At 40.3% G+C, this 25,396-nt stretch overlaps 1 protein-coding gene across 4 annotated transcripts in view; it reads right to left on the reverse strand.

Annotated features, from left to right (window-relative positions):
• Nucleotides 1-24,646, reverse strand: part of ankrd6b (ankyrin repeat domain 6b) — a 54,541-nt gene extending 29,895 nt beyond the window's left edge. For 3 of the 4 annotated variants that reach the window (XM_034204547.1, XM_034204549.1, XM_034204546.1), the window contains exon 1: nt 24,357-24,646. The gene's annotated coding sequence lies outside the window, so the exon portion shown is untranslated. Of the gene's footprint in view, nt 1-22,464; nt 22,472-24,356 lie in introns of all 4 variants that reach the window. The other variant, XM_034204548.1, reaches the window with a different exon arrangement.
• Between the last annotated feature and the right edge of the window lie 750 nt (nt 24,647-25,396).

Consider the following 25,396-nt stretch of genomic DNA (forward strand, 5'->3'; position numbering starts at 1 on the left):
CCAACTGCTAGGACTGTATTAGGAAATACAGCTTTTAGATGCGCAGCGCCGCTAGCATGGAACAGTCTACAAAAGGAATGGAAGCTAAGCAGTTTGATTCCATTTCATGTTTTTAAAGCTAGGATAGACGCAATACAATCAGAAAATATTGGTGTCTGTAAATGCTACTAGTATAGAAACTGTAGTATCATATAATGTCCTTTGTTTTCTGTCATGTTTGTATTAATGTTTGGAACTAATTGAAGCAGGTCACCATTGTAAAAGAGGTCTATGATCTCAATGGGTTTTATCTGTATAAATAAAGGTTTTGAATTGAATTGAATTTGAGTTTGACACCCCTGGGTTAAGCGGAGCTAAAAACGTTTGTTACCCGAACCAAATGGTAACAATATTGTTGCTGTTGCAAGTTGTCGAATGATTTGAGTGGATATCGTGGAAACAGAGAAACAGTCAGAATGACTTATTATAGCACACTGCTGTAGTAGAAACATGTCATGGGAGCTGTAGTCTTTCAAGGCTAGCAACATTTTATTTCACTTTGTTACAACTGCAAGTGTAAGAATTCTAACAACAAAAGTTACATTAGATTATAACTGATCTCAGGATATTATGGACAATAACATGCTTCACTTCAGAAAGACTGATGAAAGAAACATCTCCCAGACTCCCCTCTGTCTGAACAGATGAGTTAGTTTGCATGTCAAGTAAGGGTAACATTATTAAAGTAAAAGGATTACTATTGTAAAAGGATGTTCACTTTGTAGTCATCCCTTTCTACAGGGGAATTACCAGCCATACATACGAGCTGGTAACCTGAGAGGAACACAGGATGTGAGATAGAGAGAAAACAGCATTTTCAACTCAACACCGATGGTACAGCTCCACCGTGAAGAGGAAGAGGATGTCCCATGTGATCCTGTGAGTCTAATCTGTGATGACAGCCCCTCTAATGACTGTGTTTCATCACTGGAAACACAGCAGAGAATGAGAGAACATGGTACGGATGACATTAATAAGACACATTCTGCCCCACAGGCATACATGGCTAAATCCATGGATTACTTCCAAGACATTAGCCCTTCATCCCAACTCAAGCATAAATCATGGCTGTGCAATACAGTTTGACAGCCAAATCCTTGACGCTGCACAGACCACGTCTTACTCCTAATCTCAGAGGAAACAATCCAATACAATCAAGTCAGAAGCAATAGTATTATGTTGAAATAAATATTAAATATATTAGGTTCAATTTAATAGTATTGCTTTCAACTAACCTCATACAGTTATGTGACATCTGTTACACTTCATTAAAGTCACTGCTTCAGTTTTTGTGGATGAATGAATGAATGGATGGATGCACTGAAAAAATGTAACATTGACTTAAATTGTATGTATTATGTCAACAGATTCCATATAATTGTATTAGGTGAGTTGAAAGCAATAATATTAAGTTGAACCTAATATTCTTTAGGGATAAATAAATGAATGGCAGACTGAATGAATGGAGGAAGGACGAATGGATGGAAAGAGGGATGGATGGATGGATTGATGAGTGAATTGGGAGCTGGAAAATGAAAGGATTGAGGGATGATTAAATGAATGGTGGATGAACGGCAGACTGAATGAATGGATGGAGAGAGGGTTGGATGAATAAAGGAAGGATGGAGGAAAGGAAGGGCGGGTCAGTTTGTGGACAGATGGAGAGGTGGACGGATTGATTCTGCGGCCCCACAAATATCTTCGTAAGAATCCCAAAATGTAGAACTAGACCACCAAATGTGGAGTTTTAAATAACGCATGGCAAATCTGAGCATCAGAGGGCAATTCACTTGAGCTGAAAAGGGTTCTTAATGCACTATGGCAACTTTCAATGGCTCCCTCCCGCTGGCATGAAACTGAATAAGATTAGCGAGGAGGGAATTCTCTCCCGACTGCATTCCAGTGGATTCTCCAGAAGATCCTGCTCAGTCAGAGAGCCGCGCACACAAAGCCAGCCTGGCAGGCGCTCTGAGGCTCCTCACACGCAGCTAGGCAACAAGGCTTTTGTGCAAACTTTTGGAACTTGGGACTCTGTTCAAGTACAAGAAATGCCAAGCCCCTGCTTTTCACAAGTGCCAGGAGAAGGCCCTGGAGAATACTATAAACCTTCTCACTTCTGAAAAACAACCGCCCTCTCCAGAAGATACACCGCTTCTCTGGGAAATCATGAGATTTGTTTTTCTCTGGTTCAGCAACTAAATTACAGTGACCTAAAATATAAAAAGAAAACATAGTTGCAGTAGTCATTCATATTTTCTATTCTTTTTATAGGAGGTAAAATAGGTGCTTTTATTAGCATTGTTATTCTATTGAAAAAGTACAGTCTTAAGAGTCACAACAAACGATCCTAATTATATGAGAATGTCTATTACACAGAGTAAATACCTAGCTTTACTGCAATACAACCAAATCATTTGAGGGACATTTACATTTCATGGATGAATAATTACACTGAAACCTTGACTTTAATTACATTGAAACAGGTTTCATTAAAGTCAACATTTCAGTTTTTTCTGTGTATGTAGTCAAACATTTTTATTTATTCTTATTATAAATGCTACATTGTTTCTGTAGAGAAAAGCTAAATTCGCTTTTCTCTATTTCTCTTTTTTTACAGTATGTTATTCTGGCAAACCTTTACATGTCAAAGAATAAAGAGTGACTTTTGTTGGTAGGTGTAAAGACGCTGGTGGATGGAATCGCACATTAGTTCACATTATCTCTTGTTTGCAGTATGTTTGGATGGAAACTTGACTTATAATTCCCTTTTGCCGGAGCCTTACGCCTGGAGTGAACAGGCTATGGTAAGGAGTGACTTTCTGTAAAACAAGTTAAGGATGACCTGTCCACACCCAGGACCCCCTCCCCCCCCCCCCCGAAGGCAGAGCTTTGGGTCGTTCCAGGGTCAGCAGCCTGTCTGCTCAGGTCTGCCCCCTTCTAGGGCTGCTCAATTAATCGTATTTTAATCGCAATTACGATTTTGCTTGCAACGATTATGAAAACATACAGTTCACATTTTATTTTTCAATAAATGGATGTTTTAAAAGTAAATGGATAATCGTTTTTTAATAATCGTGATATCAATTATTGACCCAAATCATCGAGATTATGATTTGCCATAATCGAGCAGCCCTACCCCCTTCAAATGACCATTTCTACTGTATCAAACTTGATTTGATTGAAAAAATAAAGATACATAACTTTTCAGACACATCGTAAAGATTGACGGTCCCACTGTAAAGACCAAAAATCTGGAAGCTGAAATAAAACGCATAGTGGTGCATCTAGCACTCTTTAAATTACCCTGTGACATTTTGATTATTTTGTCAATAAATCATCACAAAATGAAATGAATGACCATTTCATTGGGTTAGGGTTAGGGTTAGGGTCATCAAGCTTCAAATGAAGTATTTCAATTGCTTTCTTTTACCTGACATACCTAACCCCCAAAATATTTCATTTACACAGATATAAATCAGCTTTGGTTGAGGTCTGAGGTTATGGAATTAGAAACTCTGAAGGATTTTATTTGCAAACCAGAATCAAAATTGTAATCAGCTTTATTGGCCAATGGGGTAACAAGAAATGTTGCTCCAAGTGTTTTCAACAGTTGATTTTCTAAATGGTTTCCAAAACAGTGTGTAATACTATGATACAATTTCAGTCAAATGTATTTAAAATGTCTAAACATATTTGGTGTGATTAGGCTAGTGATCGAGATGACTGCAATCACACATTACTCTTCCTCATCCCAACAACAACTACACATTTCTGTCACCTTAGACCCAAATAAGGGCAATGAAATCATGCTCATATCAGATTGTTTGTTTCGGAGATGTTAGGGCCAGAGTACTATAACTTCAGTTCTGTCAATGTTATACATTAAAGCATTTAAGATAATCCAACTTTTTAAGTTTTTAATTTTGAATAGTATTTAGATGATTGGTTTCATCATTATCGATAAATAGAATTGAGTATCATCTGCATAACAATGAACGTGTATTTGTATTCGCATCATATTCAAATGTTATAATGTATTAATATCACATAAGCCTCTAGTGTGCTTGTACGCCTCATCATTGTGTTGCTGCATGGGGTTCAGTGGAGCAGGAGAACAGGCAGTGTGTTGGGTCGGAGCAGCCTCTCTGACAGCTCACATGTGGAGTCTTGCAGTTCAGCCTGCAGGAGGTGTGGGGGCTCATCACTGAAACAGCTGTGAGGGGAGGGTCCCACTTGATAACCTCACAGTTACATACCTGCTCTGACCTCCCTGATTCATTCTCATGCAAGCAGCAAACCTTTCTGGAACAACTGGAAGAGGTTTTATGAGGATGCTGAATCCATTTCTGACCTATTCTGGATCAGAAATTGAAGTTTTGAATCCCCTGATACTTTGTAATGGACCCAAGATTAATCAAAATCAGCCCACCAGAATGACAAATATGGCTATTTTGGATCCTGAGAATGTCAGGAGTGGATTCAGCATCATCAATAACCTCCAAAATCACTCCAATACTGTCCAAATCACCAAGGCAATGTTTGGCTACATGTCTGCATATGCTAATGATGCTGTTTGTTACATACAACTTTGGGGTACTCAACATTTCCTGGTTCACAATAGGACTCTATGAGCTGGCAACTATACTATCAGCTGGGGGAGAACCAGAGAGTATTGCACTCCAGGGTCAGTCTTCACAAATGTGTCATCTCTGTAGCACAGAGCCAAAACTGTTGTCATTATGTGTTCTGCAACTGTTATTAGTTTTACAAACTGAGAAGAAACCATTTCTCAACAATTTGGTCATTTCTGCTAGAAAAATGCCTGGATTGCTTCTCAGATGTTAGGATGCTCTGCTTTTCTGTGAGGTTTAGACTATTGGTTGGACAAAGCAAAAACAAAAAAGACGTCAATTTTGGATTATATCGAGAAACTACATTTAACAGACCAAACAAGAAAATAATTGGCATATTAATCAATAACAATACACTTCAATTGCAACACTAGAACTATTTATTTGTTGCCTTTGGGATTATACAATACTATCCCCAATTCATTTATGTCTATTGACTTTCTATAATAAAGGCAACATTCCACCCAGAAGTCATTATATGTATAAAAATACAGCCTCAGCAAAGCTATACAAGCTATGCCCGCTTTTCAAATCACCATAACATGACAGTCCTTACAGACCTTTCAAAACAGTGTTTATGTGATGAGTAATGTCACTGAACCTTATGATGGGATGTATTCGTAATGCTCACAGACAGCAATAGAGTCTGCTGTCAACTAGGGATGCCAGCGATTATTCGATTAATCGTTAGTCTCCATAATCGAATATTATTTTTAAAAATCGATTTTATTTATATATTTTTTTATTATTATTTATGTTTTTTTTTTTTTTCTGGCTTAGTTTCAACCAAAATATAGACTAATGCTAATAATAGTAATAGTATTAACAATTGTAAATGGCCATTCACACCACCAGTTTGTTTTACTGTAAACTTGGAGGAAGCCTGCGTGCAGAGCAGACTGCTGCTGCAGCACGCTACACACCGCCCCCGCCCCCCCTCACACTAAAGATGAACAAAGCGGCAGGTAAAAAGAGTTCCTCCTCGTGGAACTAATTTGAACTTATAAGTACAAAGGAAGTGAAATGCAAGCTCTGCGAAAAGACGTTGTTCTATCACAGCTCAACCTCAGCAATGCGTTCGCATTTGAGTGCGAAGCACGCCAAAGAGATTACAAAGAAAGACGCAGCACAGCCGGCCATTACCAACTTCACTTCAAGGTGAAATTGTACGGCCTATTGTTCTAGTGCCTGCCATTGCCTTTTTTTTTAAGATGCGAGATGCACGCACACACAATAGGCTAATTATTGAATGTATTTCAATGCTGCTATTATTAATACAGGCTACATGATGGTGGTTTATTTTTTGGGGGGGGGTCGATTAATCGATTATTATTCGCCAGGGCTGCCGAATAATCGATTTTGATCATGGTCAGTTTCTGGCAACCCTACTGTCAACACTGTCACCATGACTGATAAGCGAGAAGGTGACTGTGCATCCTTTAAGCCGATGGAAATCAGTTGATGTCAAGAGTATGCCAGGAATGTAAATGCCAGTGCCCCCCACTGTCAACACACCCAACAGCAACCCATTCAAAACCACAACCAGTACATTTTTAATGAAAGTTTAAGTGGGTGTGAGGGTCTCATAGCTGAGCAACAAGGAGGGGATGTGATCTATTCAGTGAACCCATAGATACCTCCAATTTGCACTACTGTCCTATAACCTTCATGTCAGCAGAGGAATGTTGTGTTTTTACTCAGTCTCTCCCCCCTGAAATGAGCTTGTGATTATAGGTTTTGGATTACAGTTTACAAATGATTAGCTGAAAGGAGGGGGGAGGCAATTAGTGTACTCTAACAGCCACTTTGACAAGTAACCACAGTGTTTCCCCTATATACATTCAGCAGCGGCGGCGCTGCGCTGCATGTATGCGCGCCGCTGCTACGGGGCGCCAGCCAGGTACCAACAAAATAATAATAAAAATAAATTATTTTTATTTATTTTTTGTACATTAAAATAATAATATGTGGCGCTCGCGTCATCGCCACGGAGGAGCATACAGCCTCTGTGAGCGAGCGAGACAGAGAGCTAGATAGAGCACACCTTTATCTATTTAATATAGCCTAGTCGTAAAAAATAAAGTAAGAAATCATTCCAATGTGTACTATAGGACAGTACAAAAAAAACAGTTTAAAAAAGGGAGTGATTAGTAAAATATGCATAAAGAAAAATAAAGAAAACTAACTAGGTAACATAAGAATAAACAAGTTGAAATGATTCGTTATTGGTTGTGATCATATTCTAAAGATGTTTGGATTATTGAAAAGTATACAGCTCCCTTCGCACGCACACACACTAACAAATTCCACACACTCACATTTTGCTAGGCCCTTGTGCCTTAGCACCGCTGCTATGACTCCATCCTAGGGGAAACACTGAACCAGCAACACGTCAATGGTCCTGTTCTGTGCTAAAATAATCATCAAATCAAACTTTATTTATAAAGCAATTTTAATTCACAAAAGTAACTCAAATTGCTTCACAAACCAAACACATACTAAACAAACACACACACATACTGTATGTATACATACTAGGGGTGTAACGGTATCCGTATTCGTCCCGTACCGTCACGGTTCGGACGTCACGGTTCGGCACATGCAGTCACACGGCGAATACGCCTTTTTTTACGAGTGGGAAAAAAGTCTGTCACTCAGGGCAGTATTACACTATATATAATCCAGGGGGCGGCATTGCGCCTAAAAGCCAGCCGCCCGTAAATAACAAATGAAGAACAAGAACAAAACACAACAAAACGAACACAATATATGAAGAAGAAAAGTTAGCTATGGCGAGTTCACACAACACACAGGAGCTAGAAGACCCACCTGCTTCTTTTAAATCAGGTGTGTGGGAACATTTCGGGTTCCCTGTGGACTACAACAATGATGGGGTGCGAGTTGTGGATCGGACGAGGACGGTGTGTCGGCGTTGTTCGACAGCGGTGCGGTATGCTAGTGGTAACACGTCAAACATGCTCAATCACATCCGAGTCAGTCTCAGTCCCCAGCGAGAGGGTTTTCTCGACGGCAGGTGACATAGTTACCGCCAACAGATCTGCCCTCACTACTGACAACGTAGACAAACTCATCTTTTTGAAGAAAAACTTGAAAATAGAGTAAAGCTTGAGCACCTTTATTTAGGCATAATGGCGCCTCACACACTCACAAGTTAATTACACATGTTAGACATTGCTCCTAAAGGTAGATTTTATTTTGTTTTATATTATTGTATTTATTTTATATTTTGACATCAGGAGATGTTACACAGTTCTGTATTGCCTTTTATTGATTGTGATTGAAACACTTTCTTATTATTTATTTTAATATTTTCAAGACATTCTTTTTAGTTGTACAGCTTATTTAACCTTTTTGTTTGACATCAGCCATTATAAATAATATGGCCATCTGAGTGTGTGTGTTACTGTTTGTGTTTTGTTTTTAACTGTGTAATACAGTTAATGATTCCAAATGTTAGAGTTCCTTATTTTCATACCAAAACTTGCACTACTGTTAAAAATAAATAACAGCAAAAAAAATTATGCATTTGGGACTTTTTTTTACTTTTCCTTGTTGTACTGAAACCGTACCGAACCGTGACCCCCCCCAAACCGAGGTACGAACCGAACCGTGACTTCTGTGAACCGTTACACCCCTAATACATACTGACATGTAACTGACACATTTTCTGTCGTACAACAAAACGTGAAAATCTCTGCTAACGACAGACTTGATTTTAGGCTTCCAACAAAAACAACGTTCGAAAAAAAAGTGGTACTGGTAAAAGGCAAACTCGTGTCCAGGTTTCAGGACTCATTGCTGCACCACTCTCTTACCTTTGTGATATAAAGCAGGTCATGGATGCACTAAAATTAACTTGAGCGTTCTGAGCTACATGGCCTGCAGTAAATTATCTGTTATGTGGGTCATCTGTGTGTATGAGCACTCACAGCCCTATGACATGCAGCACTATACAGTCCCATCGGGCTCTGCATCAGCTGTACACATACTGTGACTCCACTGATCCAGCCATAACTCCACAGAACGTTTCATATCACATGTATGAAGCAAAAGCATACTTTTCACGACACCTCATCTCAAGAATTAGACAAGGAACTAGGACAGAGTCACCAGCTCTCACGTCTTTGTGTTATTATTTTATTATTCATGTAATATATGAATTGACTATCAGCATTTCCCTGCACAATAATCAATAATTCACCTTTTTAGTTCATGTTCAAAAAGTATTTTGTTTTCGTTGTAAAGAAAACATGTTATTCTTGCATTTGTTCAGAAATGTTTATGAACTTAACAGCACATTTCAAATGCATATGTATGTATAGATCTGGCAATTGTACTAAGCTATTGTAATACTGTATGTTTGTGCTCATAAAGCTATTTGATTTGAATTGAAAGATAGTAACAGGAATACAAAAGAGCAGCCTCCCCCTTGACTGCTCTTAACAGCGCAGCTAGTTTCCCAGCAGGCGGGCTTTTCCTCTCACACTGTACATGTGAGGGATCAACTGCATGACATAATATGTGTGAAACAAGTGATCAGAATGGAAGGTTCCCCCAACCCCTCCCTCCACCCTGGGATGCCACTCAAAACTGCCATCTGTGTTTCCTGCACCAGTCAGGAGCGGAGAGCCAGAACCTGATTAAAACAATACTTTGACCCACTCACTAATCCCAAGATCTGTTTCAGTGCGAGCTCACTGCAGGGGCTCGCTGTTTCTATGCTCACCGAGTCAGTCATGCTGGACCAAAGAGGGGGATACAGGACACATATGTATGGCTATGTTATCCGTGTAATCACTGCCAAGCATGTGAGCATTTATACAGAGAAATGGGAGCCTGACACACTGTTAGCTAATCCTAAAGTCACTTCTGGAAATAAACCCTCTGTCATCCATGTGACAGCTGAGCCAGATGTGACAGCCATCTCAATAAATAGTACAAAGGTCAACGTAAACATAGGACTACAAATAAACTGCCTTTTAACACAACTCAAGAGGTGGTTTTTTAATGACTTTGTAAAGCCAGGGCTAACAGTAGTATTCATATAAAGAGCACAACAAACCAAAACACCTTAACAACATTTTAAGTAAAACCCTGGTAGCTAAGAAATAATAATGAAACCTAAAAACTGGGAAAGATAGTTCCTTAGTTCTGTCCTCTCATCATTCTTCACTTTTTAACTATCAAATGATATGTAAATGTGTTAATGTACTCTGTGTTTTCTGCCTTCTCGTAGTGAGCATCAGTGTAGATCTACATGACAGAATCCTTGCTGTTGTTTCTGATTCCTCTCCGTCTGCAGGAAACTCTTTCTAAGATTAAAAGAAGCTCAAGTATTGTCTTTGCAGCCCTTGTGAAAAAAGATACAGTAACTCAACTCTTAATGTTAAAATGGGACTATTTTCTTGTGATTACTCTCAAAGATTGTGACTGAAAGAGTAAGTGTTTCACTCACTGCCATCTCTGGTTGAAAGCTGATGACACCCAGCATCACTATCGGTTGTTGTTTGTAACGCTCTAAGGCCCCGGCCATATGAGGACTATAACGGTCGTATCTGCTACAGTTCACTATCAGATAGACGGTTCGGCCACACGAGGCCGACATGGAAACGCAGAAAACGATAACGTTAACGGGTCCCAAGGTGGGTAGATCTGCGAACGAAACGCTCTGGGGGGGCAAACGGCTCCGTGTTTACGCCTATACGATAATTTCCTGATAACGTTGAAGCAATAGCCCCGCCTCTCCCACCTCTCCTGCTCAGAGATCAGCTGCTGGGCTGTCAGAAGAGGGGGAGGAAAAGAGAGGCTCCATTTTTTATTATTATATAGAGTCGTAATCAATTTGTTTTAAAGCTCAATAAATAACAAAGAAGACCTCTGACCGGCACTTTTCTAATTTTGTCCGGAAGATTTCAACTTTAACGGACATGTTGACCGGCGGAAAAAAATCTAACTGAAACTCTGCCGCACGGTCCCCTCGTCCCTTGGAAGAGGCGGAGAAGTGGGTGTTTGTCATCTGCTGGTGGACTACCGGAGAGATTTACAGCAGTAGCAAACGCTTGCCTCGGGGAGGGAGAAAAAGAGCCAGAGCGTCCACCGCGGAGAATAAACAGAAGGGCAACCATGGCAACCATGGGAGGGAAGTCTTCTTCACTGCTTTTGTGGCAGACTACAGCGCCACTTACAGGGCTGGCACATGTACTACAGCGTCTCCAGCGCTTTCGAGCGGTCTCGTGTGAACGGACACGTTTCTGGTACCTATTGCGTGTGGACGGAAGACTTTTTTGATATCGATTTCGGTCCGTTTGCGTTATCGTCCTCGTGTGGCTCCAGCCTGGCCTATACAAATTAGAATTTGACGAGAAGAATCTAAAGAAGTCTGACAAATGTTCATCTTTCTGCTCAAGATGTCCAATCTAATTATTCCCCCCAATTTGAAGATACACTGTAGTGTCGTAGAACACGATGGACAACACTGCAGCAAGGGGAGAACTTAAATCACATGACTAAAGCAAAAACTAAACTTTCCGATTCTTTCTGAACAAGTTAAGAAACTAGTTAAGTTGTTTAGTGTTAAGGTATTGTTACCTACTGCGCATGTGCGAGAGGTGTGTGTTCTATGGTTGTAACAGTTGTTGTTAATGTCGTGCAGAAGTAAAGTCTTAAAACGTACAGTTGTCGTTGGAGTTATTCATCTAACATTTAGTTTGTATGAAAAGCATGACCAAAAATGGTTAATTGTTGGAAATGATTTGCAGTCATATAACCTAACTTGACTTTGACAGTTAATAAATAAAAAGGACACCATCAAATGTTCCGCTACTGGAGATGTACATCTTCCAAACATTCTGTACTTAACTGCTTTTGGTCTTGGATGTTACAGTGAAAAAACTGGAACGTAACATAATATTATATATATATAACGTAATATTAGGTTAGGTGAAAGCAATAATATTAAGTTTAACCTATTTAAACGTAATATTATTTTTTCTTCAACTAACCTAATACAGTATATGTGAAAGCTGTTGACAATAATCTCACATTTAATTAAAGTCACGTTTCAGTTTTCAGTGTGTATTCATTGCTTGGTACTAGGTGACTGAGCATCCCTACAAACTATCTTAAATTGTTTTTCAAATAGTAAGATCATCAATAACAGGGTTCCTGCAGGTTTCACCAACTCAACTTTTAAGACCACTTTGAATAGAATTTAAGACCTATTTCACGGCAAGAAAGTATGAAGGAAAATTGCTATGAAAGAAGAAATACGTAGTAAATGTATTCATGTTCAACATAAGAACGATGACTGAACATAACAGTATAACAGTACACAGAACTGTGTTAGCGTGTTAGACAAAAAGTGTGTATGTGTGTGTGTCTCTGTGAGTGTGTGTTTGTGTAGCTCTGCTGCCTTCATGCTGTTGTATGATTGGTGTTTAGCTACAGTATTTAGTAGCCTCATCCCAATACCGCTCCCCGACTCCTCCTTTCCCTCACTCGCCTCCCTTCCTTGCGTCTTAGCTCCGCCTCCGTAAGATGCGAGCGAGAGACACGAGGAGGTGACGCGAGGACAGAGGAGTCCTCAGGTATTAATTGGGATGTCCTCGTTTACTCAAACGTCACTCTTAAACGACGTCTGTTAATGATGACATGTGCACAGCTGTATCCCCTCTCATCGGGCTTAACTGAATAACCCTTTAGAACCGGCCCATTTCTGGTTAAATATTTATTTAAATGAATGAATCTTTCTCTTGTCAGTCAAGGAATTCAATGTGTGATGGTTGGTCCTTGTTCTGTTATAGCTAAGTTGACTCTTGTTTGCATTTTCTGGGCTATTCTTTGTGTGGCTATTGTGCCTAGTCGTGGTCCCTTTAAGAATCAGGACGACATCATCAGATGGGTGTGTCAGGTGATCATTAGAGAGGAAATAGGCAACACATGGCTCTGTGAGCAATGTGTTATTGTTTGTTAGAAATCCAGCTATATCTGCACACGTCTTAATGCCTTTGATCGCATCGTATGTAAGTATTGTTTATGTTTGTGTTATTAACAATTACAGATGATTATTTTTAGGAAATATTGTATTCTGTGGTGTTTAATGCTGGAGATCTTCCGAGTTGTTGTACAAGGCTAATGCAAGGAGAGTTAAATGAATAAATGTACAAATGGCTGATTATATGTTTAAAATATGATGCCATTTATAACTGTTTAAGTTCTAGAATTACAATAAATACATTAAAAAGCTTACAGTAAATATAACAAGGCAATTCAATTCATGTTAAAGCTGTGTTGATTTATATCCATTGTGCATATTTGTGTATGTAGAAATGATCATAGAATTGATTATATTTTGTCTTGTTTATTTTTAGTTTCACACCTTCCTTATATCATTAAACCTGTGGGCAAAGGATTCACGTCTTCAGAGTCTTGGTGTACGGAGGGAGTTTATCTGGCTGTTAAGATATATACACTACATATACCGGGGAGAGCACAGTGAAAATACGGCATTCTAGCGGGCAGGACAACGCAGTGTAAGCTGGCAGACAATGACAGCATCTTCACATACAGCCACTGGATGACCGTCAAAACAGTGTCTAAAGAGAGGTACACTATCAGACGGTGCTATGACAGAAAAGGCTTCTTCGCTAAACACGCGCTCCCGTGTTTCAGGCTCCCAACTACGATCAAGAGCATCATCAACTGGGTCCGCTGCAGTCAGGGCACGAGCGAGAGCAGAAGCAGCTAAAGCACGTCTTTCCTACGCCGAAGAGGAAATTAATCTAAGGCTGGATAAAGCTAAGTTGGAAGCATCTATGGAAATGCTCAACATACAGAAAGAGACAGCTGCTGCTATAGCTGAAGCAGAAGTATTTGAAGCTGCTGAGGATTTAGACATTGAGAAAGAAAGGAGTAAAAACTGTTTAAGCTCTGTATCATTGGAAGCAGCATTACGCACACAGCAATATGTTGCTGACCAAGCCAAAATAACGGAGGCTAAACCTCAACTAAGTGATCATTATGTACCAGCAATTACAAAGCCAAGTCCTGGTGACAGCATTTCACATTCACAGCTCAAACCAGAAGCCAAACCTTTCATTCTCCATCAAACCAATCCTGGATTCCAATCACCTCATATTACCTCACAGCAGCCTGGCATCAATGGAGACGAGTGTGCTCGTGGTTCACGCAATGTAAAGTTTGAGAACAACCGTTGTACTCCTGGACAGTATTACAGGCCTCAAAACCATAGTGGTAATCCTTCCTCATCACCCCATCCCATGTCTCCAAATTACAAACACAACGACTCAAACCTGAATGACTTTGTGAGATATTTTGCACGGCACGAGCTTGTTGCTACAGGTTTGCTTCAATTCAATGAAAAACCTCAGAATTACAGAGCATGGAAACGGTCTTTCCAGACCGCAACCCGGGGTTTAAACCTGACACCAAGTGAGGAGATGGATCTTCTGCACAGGTGGCTTGGTAACGAGGCAAGACAACATGTCGAACAGATAAGAGCAATACACATAAATCACCCTGAAGCAGGATTAGCAATGATATGGGACAGACTCGAGCGAACATATGGCTCACCAGAAGTCATTGAAGACGCTCTGTTGAAACGCATTGACACCTTTCCTAAAATAACAAATCAAGATTATTCCAAACTGACAAAGTTAAGTGATCTATTAATGGAACTTCAATCTGCCAAAGCAGAAGGAGACTTGCCTGGTCTCTCCTTCCTCGACACAGCCAGAGGCGTCAACCCAATAGTTCAGAAGCTTCCATTCGGTCTGCAGGAAAAGTGGGCATCAGTCGGTGCATCCTACAAGCGGCAAAATCTTGTCCACTATCCACCCTTTGACTTCTTCGTGAACTTTGTCAGCCAGGAGGCTATCATGAGGAATGATCCAAGCTTCAACTTTGCCTCCCACACAGACACAGCTAAACAGAATGATAAGACAGGTTGGAAACCAAACAAATATCGGGAGGTCTCTGTCCACAAAACAGAGATCTTCCCCAGAGTCGTTACTGAAACCGGTGAGCCCCCAACGAGATCTGAGGACTTTGATAAAATGTGTCCGATACATGAAAAGCCACATCCACTCCGCAAATGTCGTACATTCTGAGCAAAGCCCATTGATGAGCGTAAGGCATTCCTAAAAGAGAATAATGTGTGCTTCAGATGCTGTTCTTCATCATCACATTTCGCGAAGAACTGTAAAATGAAAATGCAATGTTTTGAATGCAAAAGTGAAAGACACCATACAGCACTTCACCCTGGACCCGCACCCTGGATGGAGGAGGTGGTCCCTGCTCCAGAGCATGGCGGGGAGGAGGAGAAAACTTCACCTCCTCCTCATGTCACCACCAAATGCACAAACGTCTGTGGCGGAGATCTGGCAGGTAGATCCTGCTCCAAAATATGTCTTGTAAATGTATATACATCAGGCCACAAAGACAAAGCAATTAAACTGCATGCAATTTTGGACGAACAGAGCAACAGATCATTAGTTCGTTCACAGTTCTTTGAAATGTTCAGTGACCAAAGTCTGAGTGTTCCTTACACATTGAGAACATGTGCTGGAGTGAAGAAATCAGCCGGAAGAAGAGCCAGTGGCTATGAAGTTGAGTCTCTGGATGGAACTGTCCACATCTCATTACCCAGCCTCATAGAATGCAATGACATTCCTAACAACAGAAATGAGATCTCAACCCCTGATGTGGCTCTCAATCATGCACACCTCAAGTCAGTGGCGCACCTCATCCCAGACATTGACCCACAAGCCCCTATCATGCTTCTCCTGGGTCGGGACGTTATCAGAGTTCATAAGGTTCGCAAACAGATGAATGGCTCACACAACCAGCCTTATGCTCAAAAGTTAGATCTGGGGTGGGTCATTGTAGGCAATGTTTGTCTAGAAAGCGTCAACAAACCATTGACGATCAACAGCTTCTACACGAAAACAACAGAACTAGAGTGTCCTATTCTCCAAGTCCCTCAGGATTCAGATGGGAAAACCTCCTGTGATGCTGACCACCTTGGAAGTACTGTGCCCAATCTGGACCATTTGCCTTTTGTGCCGACAGATCAGAACCCCACAGATCATGTAACACGTTTGGTGGCTCCAGGTCATTTAAAAGACACTAACTGGCTGACTGGACCCAAGTTTCTGTCCAAGCCAAAGCCTAGTATCTCTGAGAGCACCTATGATCTTGTGGATCCGAGTCCAGACCCAGATATCCGGCTTCAAGTGTCTACTTTGAGCACTGCAACAGCTCACAAGCAGCTTGGTTCCCAGCGATCTACCAAGTCCTCTTTATGGGAGTCACTCACTCCTTCTGTTACTCGCCTCTTGCACATCGCATGTGTGTTCAAGGCAACCCCAAAAAAGAACAGTTATCGTAAGGGCTGGCATTGCTGCGAGGCAGAATTCACTGTTGAGGAATCCAATCAGGCCGCAGATATCATCATTCAAGCATGCAAGAAGTGGCAGTCAAATCACGTACCAAGATATGAATGGCCTCTTCGACTGACAACACAGACTGTTCCTAACAAAAACGGGAAGTTGCATCAGGTCGAGGTCATCGAACCAGGAGGGACTTCGCTCTTTCTTAGGCCTGTTGCAGAGATGGTGCCTCTTCTCCCCCCAGATGGCTAGGTAATGGAAGTGTTCTAGATTTGGGTGACGTGTATCACGCCAAACGGGGAGTGTTCTGTTACAGCTAAGTTGACTCTTGTTTGCATTCTCTGGGCTATTCTTTGTGTGGCTATTGTGCCTAGTCGTGGTCCCTTTAAGAATCAGGATGACATCATCAGATGGGTGTGTCAGGTGATCATTAGAGAGGAAATAGGCAACACATGGCTCTGTGAGCAATGTGTTATTGTTTGTTAGAAATCCAGCTATATCTGCATACGTCTTAATGCCTTTGATCGCATCGTATGTAAGTATTGTTTATGTTTGTGTTATTAACAATTACAGATGATTATTTTTAGGAAATATTGTATTCTGTGGTGTTTAATGCTGGAGATCTTCCGAGTTGTTGTACAAGGCTAATGCAAGGAGAGTTAAATGAATAAATGTACAAATGGCTGATTATATGTTTAAAATATGATGCCATTTATAACTGTTTAAGTTCTAGAATTACAATAAATACATTAAAAAGCTTACAGTAAATATAACAAGGCAATTCAATTAATGTTAAAGCTGTGTTGATTTATATACATTGTGCATATTTATGTACGTAGAAATGATCATAGAATTGATTATATTTTGTCTTGTTTATTTTTAGTTTCACACCTTCCTTATATCATTAAACCTGTGGGCAAAGGATTCACGTCTTCAGAGTCTTGGTGTACGGAGGGAGTTTATCTGGCTGTTAAGCTATATACACACTACATATACCGGGGAGAGCACAGTCCTGCTTTTGTGTTCCGTTGTGGTGTAAAATGTAGCCTACATTTAAATATAAATATAATGATAGTAATGTGAAAGCCTTTACTCTGAAAATGTGTGTCCTGTAGATCCCCACATTCACCACAAACCCACATTCAGGACTGTGAATTTTAAATAATTTAACTCCAAACACAAAACAATAAAAATAATTATTATTTATCAAGATCTAGCCATTTATGAAATAGCTTTCTTAATAGCTATGTTTTAGTGACGTTCAAGATCATTAAACATGATTTCAATTGTTAGTATAACCTTAAGTTGAATTGCACATAATAATTCCCACGGAGCTGTGAGCACTTATACATTTATGTGACGCTTTTCCACTCATCTTCCAGTTTTCCTCTGTTGAAATGGACCAGCTGTGAAGGTGGGGGCGGGGCTATACGCGAGTAGTGAAAACACTTCCGCGTTGTCTGCTCGCGTGTATCCTCCCTTTCGTCTCCTCCCTCACCCCTCCTCGACTCCTCCGTGTGCATTTCAGGGTTGCGTTCCGATAATCCAAAAATCAGCTCCTAAATTCTAACCCTCGTCTATTCCTTGACCTCTGAGTGAAACGTCACGGGGTTTAGGGATAGTGGATAGGAGAATTCAAAAGGACTTAGGAGAAGAGACCGCGGTACTTAGAGAATCCGACTGCACTTTCACTATCCGACGTGTTTATGATGCGCCAGCGGACGTCATGAATGTGCGTCTGCTGCTGTGGGGAAACTATGGAAACTACAGTTTTCTATACAGCGGACTACAACATGGATGTTTAATAAGAACGAGGGACTACTGTAAACTCATCTAGAGACTCTGCACCGTGCTCTGATGCTGTTGCTTTATGCTTTATGAACGTGGACAACAGAGAAACATATTCTTCATGACCAAAGTTGGAATTGAAATAAAAAAGGAAAGTGAAACTTATGCTCGTCACCCTCTCCCTCCGGTCCACATTAATACAAATGATCCCAATACGTATGATTGTATGAACTATGAAAAGATCTTAAAATCAATACAAATGTATTTATTATAAACGTTAGTCCTTAACATCTATCACTGTGTATATCACCATTCAAACATCTTTTAAAAGTTGAACAACCCCCACACAGCTCAGTAAAGACTGTGAAATGTTGACTTTATTTGATCATTTCAGTAAAAACTAACGTTCATATTTCTCTTTTTGATTATAATACTGATGAACGTTCAGAAAAAAGCACTTTGGCAACTTACCACATACGTTTTAAAAAGCACCGTAACTTTCATGATATCATTTCTCGGTCATAATCGGTTGTTTCCGTGAACGGCCGACTGTTGAGTGACGGCAAATGCTGCGGCTGCAATGCATTGTGGGGCAGCATTTTCTCCTCTCCTTTCGGTAAGGAGGTCCAGTGGTTCCTAAGCTAAAGGAGGTTATAAAGGAAGTTTGTAACCTCCTTTCCTTTCATTTAGAGAATTGGAACGGCACTTATCATGGCTGCCACTGAGGGACTTCCGGGTAATTTCACTCCGTTAGGAAGGTTCCTAAGCTAAATGGACTATTGGAATGCAACCCAGCTATTGGGACGTCCTTCAACATGGTGTGTCTTGATCGATTTCCGGGTCAAGTCCCGGAGGAGGGGAAGAGAGGAGTCGAGGAGGGGTATTGGGATGAGGCTAGTGTCTACAGCACTTCCGCTTTTAGGGTTGACGTAGACCCAAACGTCACCCGGAGGTCCCCCGATGTTGTTGCGGGAGCTGCTGCACTAGCTAACACTGCATTAGCAAAACAAACACACATTTTGTTTGCAAAAGGTGCAGCGGGCTTCAAACACGTTCCCCTCTACTGGTTTCAACCAAGAACTAAATTTGACGTTTTCCAACCAAATACGGTTTAACTTACACTTACCCATATTTATTTGTAAGTAGATTTGAAGATACCTGAGTTTCTGACTGCCACTAGCTGAAGCTTGGTTGGTTGCTACTGTAGGTTACTAGCTGGGTGTTCTCCGATAAGGGGCCGGCGGAAACAAAGTTAGTGACTGGTTCCATGTTGATTTATTTTACAAATTGTTGGGGGGAACCATGGGGGGGACTGAAAGGCTATTACTGGTTACTTTGCAGCCCGGACATTTCCCCCAAAACACATTTAGACGCAATCGCAACACAGAAGTACCTTTCAAATCCAATCATTTTTAAGACCTTCTAAACCATATTTAAGACCTTTCTTATTTTTTTGATCATATTTAAGACTTTTTAAGGCCTTAAATTCTGATTATCAAATTTAAGACTTTTTAAGACCCCGCGGGAACCTGAATAAGCATGTGTTGAGACAGGATTACAGGATGCAGCTGCACAACAAAGAAGAAGACCCTCCCCAATGCCTGAGTTGGAAGACCCTCGCCCGTCGGCAGCCATAATCACCTCCTGGGCCGGCTTCATTGTCCGGGAGCACAGAGCAGAAAATGCCCCTTGTCCTCCTCAGAGAGATGCCTCCACCCTTTTAGTGGACCTTACAATGAGTTCACCACCCACCGTGGGCTAGCAAATGCATTACCACGACACCACCCATAACCACATGTGGCCGTTAAGTGAACAATTCACATGGCCCCTGTACTTTGTTGAAGTATTAGATTATGCCAATTTGGCCTTTACTTTTGCAGATTTGGCCTCATTCCTAATAATATACTGATGGGAATGATTACTAACAGTAATGTTGGTAACACAACAGGGTGAAAAGAAAGACTAATACCCAAACTGTCTGAGGTAAACATAAAGTACTACAACACTGTTCTACGTCCTGCATAATGTTCATTTAAAAAAAGTATAATATTGCACACAATCATTGACTTGTTGGTTCTTAAATTGTCCAAAAAAGACTCACTTTAATATGATAAACAGAGAAAAGTTGGATCTCTCCCTAATTGATAGGGCTGATTTTTGCAATAAAATAATAATTTAACAATTAATTGATTAAATGTATAGTTGAAGATAATTATTTTTCTTGGATCAAATAATCTAAGTAATCAGTTGTTTTTTTAATAACAGCTCTGTTGGGCTCAAGGCTTCCTGTGCATTGAGGATTCATATTTACATATTAGGTACCTCCAAACACATTTTGTTACAAAGAAACTGATTCTTACATTTTCTGGCTTGAAGGTCTAAAGAGGTAATATTATAGTACATACACAAAGCTTTTTATACAAATAAACTAAAGGGTGGTACTTTTGTGTTACAGATTTGTCCTTTTCTGGTTATAACCCTGCAACATGTGAAATGTGTCTTCGACCCATTGGGGGCAGGGCGGGGTTCCTGATCCTCAATAGAAACTGATAGTATGATTACAGCATTTCCCGCTCTGTCTGTCTGTTTTATGTAAAGTTGGTGTGTCCGCACCAACTGTTGATTGTACATATACAATGCAGTGTGAGAGATACGATAATGGACATACAGACATACATTATTGATGGTGTTTGTCTATGTTTTTTCCCCACATACGTAATAAGGCATTCACATGCACATACATACAACAATAAGAACAGGAGGAGGTATAGCATGGTGCCTCATCTCCAGCTGGAGAGCTGAGTGTCAGCTGTGGGGCCGAGCATCCCCCCCACCTCTACCCCCAGAACAAAACACACCCACACAGAGTACAGGCTCTATCCTGCTGCACTAGCCTTTTGTCTCTTTGAGCCTGTACACCAATATGTCCCCCACTTGTTAAATCCTGTGCCCTGCGACAACTTGGCAGCAGATGCAGTGTGTGAGAAATATGAGGGGCTGTGCATGGCCGTAGAGTTCATTGTTTCAAGCTTCCAATAAAGGGTCAAGAGGGATGTAGAGCCCCTGCAAGGCAAAGGCCTAAAGAAAGCTCATTTTGTTATGCCAGAGCTATTCACTCGCACCTTCAGTGAATCACTTGTATCCACCCAACAAACATGATGCATAACATAAATCACATCATGTGAACAACATGTTTTTGTAATACTGTGAGCCATGTTCACGCTCGGCTCTCTGAATGTATATGTTGCACATTTATGCACACATAAAAATAGATTACACCTTAGTTTGGCATATATTCATTGTCTTAAGTTTGTTTGTTCTTTTGTATTTAAATTAGGTATAAATACTTGTCTGTATTCTCTTTTAATGCTAAATAGTGTCTTAAAAATACTTTATTTGTATTATCGTTATATGTTTTACCTACACTTACAACTACTTTTCATTGTTTTGTTCGCACCGCCACACACTAAAGCTAATTCCTTGTACGTGTAAATGTACCTGGCAATAAAGTTGATTGTGATTCACTAAGAAGCCGTGCTTCGACAGTGTGAAAATCCAGCCTCTAATTCTGAAAAGCTACACTTCTAACTTGTAAATCGTATTCCAAAGTGATAAGCCTTTTAGGCAGCATTAATGTCATAGATTTCATATCATAATGGTTAAAGGTACCACAAAAGTACTTTTTTTTTTACAATATTGATTTTCACTCACAAAGCATTATGGGGATTATCAGATCACAGCATCGTTACAACACAAGCTCACACTAGGAATCATCATCATCTCACCATCTGACATACAAATCTAATAATCAGCTCTCATACAGTGTCTAGTTTCTTCACCCCCAATCATCCCCCCTTGCCCTGCAGTACATTAGGGCTCATTATGTTCCCATTATACACCTGGTGACCTCTGACCTCGTCCACACTGTGCCGTGCTAATCATCTCTCCGGGGGATGCAGCAGTTGGACAGACGGGTATGGGTCATACTCCAACAGCTTCACACAGCAAGAATACATACGCTGTACAGAGGAAGAGCTTCCATATACAACTGGGTGTGCGGATTTTTTGAAGGTTTTTGTGAAAATAAAGATTCGTATAATGGTCTCTGTTTATTGAGAGGCTCACTTTTTGTTTTCATGAAAGTCACAAATTAGAAAGTGTGATCCAGAGGTGGGAAAAGTAATCCGATCTTGTACTTAAGTAAAAGTAGAAGTACCAGAGTGTAGGAATACTCTGTTACAAGTAAAGTCCTGCATTCAAAATGTTACATCAGTAAAAGTACAAAAGTATTAGCATCAAAATATACTTAAAAGTAAAAGTAGTCGTTGTGCAGATTGGTCCATTTCAGAATAATATATATGATATGTTTTATAATGATTGATCATGAAAGTGTTCTCAAAGCTGGTGAAGGTGCAGCTAGTTTGAATGACTTTGTATACTGCAGGGTAGCTGGTGGATTTACTCCAGGTGGAACTAAAGTCTGATTTAAGGCTTGATTATATTTCACATCATTCATCCACATCTGTGAAGTAACTAAAGGTATTAAATACACGTAGTGGAGCAGAAGCACCATTTACCTCTGAACTGTAGTGGAGTAGAAGAACAAAGTAGACACAAATTGAAACAGTCAAGTCAAGTACAAGTACTTCAAAATGTATCTCAAGTAAAGTACTTGAGTAAATCTACTTAGTTACTTTACACCTCTGAGTGGAACGCAGAGGCTTTTTCCCAAACAGCAAAGTGGAGTGAATCCGGGACAAATGAAAGAATCATCAGTGTAACTTGATCTCACGTGTGTTCAATAGCTTGTTTACACCAGGGCCATAACGCCATCATTTATTGTTGCCATAGTAAGGTCACTGATGATGTTATTATCACATAAAATCGTACCCGGAGGATTTAAGACACTGACGCCTCGTAAACATAATCCAATTAAAATAAGTATGCGTTTCATCAAGACAGATACTACTGTAGCTCACAACAGCCACTGTGCCCTCTGGGTGTGGATGGCTGGAGTATTATCATTGTAACACATTACTGAGCTGCCTGTCCCAATAAGCTCATATCTTGAACTGTTGAATAGCCTCAATGTGAACCTTATAGAATTAAATATTTAGGTTAAGCCTCAGGCTAATTCCTTGCTGCAGAGAAGATTTCACCAAAGACTACTTTTTTCACATTTTATGGTATTTCTTCAGGGTCTGTTGCCTAATTAGAAAGAGCTGTGATTATTATGCACCCAGTGTCCCAATTACATTTTTAATTACTTAAAATATTCTTGTTTTCAGAGTATTCAGACATATTTCATCTGAGTCCAGACCAAAGCTCCTAAAATAGTGATATGCCTTCATTTTTAAGAATATGTTGCTGTAACATCACTAACTCCCTGTTGGGGACCTGTATAACTATAATGAGAACAGTAAGGACATCTTGGCGAGTTCATTCATCAGTCAGCAGCACACTAATACAGTAGCTTGGGATGTCTAAGGGAGGTATTTCATATTAGCTCTTAACAACATATTCAACAAATACATTTAAAAAAAAGAATATACAAACGTCTGTTTAAACATGACAAACCCAATGGGGATAACTGGGATTTTAACCTCGTCATGATGGAGATATACCCTATGTTTGAAAGCAATACTTTAAGTACAATAAATTCACTGTGAACTCACCATGTAATTCCCAGCTAGGCTAACAAGTGATCATAATACAGGCAGTAGTTGAGTATTTCCATTTTCTGCTATGTTTTACTTCTACCCCACGACAGTTCAGAGGTAAATGGTGTACTTTTACTCCACTACATGTATTTAATACCTTTAGTTACTCTACAGATTTGGATGAATGATGTGAAATCTAATCAAGCCTTAAATCAGACTTTAGTTCCACCTGGAGTAAATCCACAAGCTACCCTGCAGTATACAAAGGCATTCAAACTAGCTGCACCTTCACCAGCTTTGAGAACACTTTCATGATCAATCATTATAAAACATATCATATTATTCTGAAATTGACCAATCTGTACAATGACTAGTTTTACTTTTTGTACTTTCAATATATTTTGATGCAAATACTTTTGTACTTTTACTTGAGTAATGTTTTGAATGCCGGACTTTTACTTGTAACTGAGTATTCCTACACTCTGGTACTTCTACTTTTTTAAGATCCGAGTACTTCTACCACCTCTGAATAGAACCAGTGGTAGCCTTTACAGTTGCAACACACAACTACGTAACCTCAACGGGCTAACATAAAGCTAGAAGTTAAAAACAGGTTAAAATAGTAGCTAACTAGCCAACATCATTTGAATATCGCAGAGATTTCTCTCGGAGTCGGAACGTAATTCAAGTCAGCAGAGTCCCAACGCAGAGCCCGTCACATATGGTGAACTTAGTGCAAAACAAGCCATGTAAACGCTGATATTAAAGAGATTATACACAAATAATGTAATAAAAAAGAGACTACTAACCTCGAAGATACATTTTCCCGCGAGTGTCTTCCTGTTACGGTGTTAAATAGTCCGACAATCCCGTGAAGTGCGCACTGCTAGAGAGGTAACTGCGGAGTGTATGAGGTGTGATTCTCATAGGAGTGAACACAACACACCGAGCTCCTGTCGCCTCTCCCCGCCGCCGCCTCCCTCTGGGTCATTAGCATGTGAACAGACCCGCCGACAGACTCCGTCAGTACGGTCAACACACCGAGGAAGAAGACACAACCCAGCTCCAGTCCAGTTAAACCTTCTCGTCAAATCGAATGAGTTCCGGTCCAAAATGACAGGCTCCCCGTCCCCGCCCCCTCCCTTTGACCCTTGGCCGCATACCGAGTTACTCTTTGCCTCATTCTCCAGCGTCTACTTTGCCAGCCATTAGACAGGTGAAACCTGTTAAGTGTACAATGGGTGAAACAAACAGGGTTCGGAGCAGAGGCGGGAAAATTACCCAGATCGTGTACTTGAGTAAAAGTAGAAGTACTCAGATCTTGTACTTGAGTAAACGTAAAGTACCAGAGTGTAGGAATACCAGGGTCGGCCCTAGACTTTTGGGGGCCCTAAGCGAGCTTTGGCTCTAGCGCGTTCTCACTACACACAACACAGAACCAACTTTTGTCTTATGATGTTAGCATAAGCACACATATTGTATAAATAATCATGTAAACACTGTGGACCTAATATCCTCTAGGGGCGTCCTCATTTCCGCTGCATGCTCCCCCGGGAAGATTTAAAAAAAAATTGAAGTTAAAAGCATCAATCTGGTGCACTTTGAGAGCAAAATTAAGAGATCTATGGATACATCTCTCAACACCCATAGGAAACAGAACTGTAAACAGATTTTATTTTTCTTATATTTTCCAAATCACTCCCCTTTTAAACGGTATTCTTGTTTTGTCAGTATTTCACAACTGTTTTTCATTTATTCTCTCTGGTTGTCCATCTCATAATGTTCACATAGAAACTAGCTGTCAATAAGAATATCATTCAGAAGAATTATAATTTCATGTACAAATCTG

This window comes from Gymnodraco acuticeps, unplaced genomic scaffold (assembly GCF_902827175.1).
Source record: "Gymnodraco acuticeps unplaced genomic scaffold, fGymAcu1.1, whole genome shotgun sequence".
In the NCBI taxonomy this organism is placed as follows: domain Eukaryota; kingdom Metazoa; phylum Chordata; class Actinopteri; order Perciformes; family Bathydraconidae; genus Gymnodraco; species Gymnodraco acuticeps.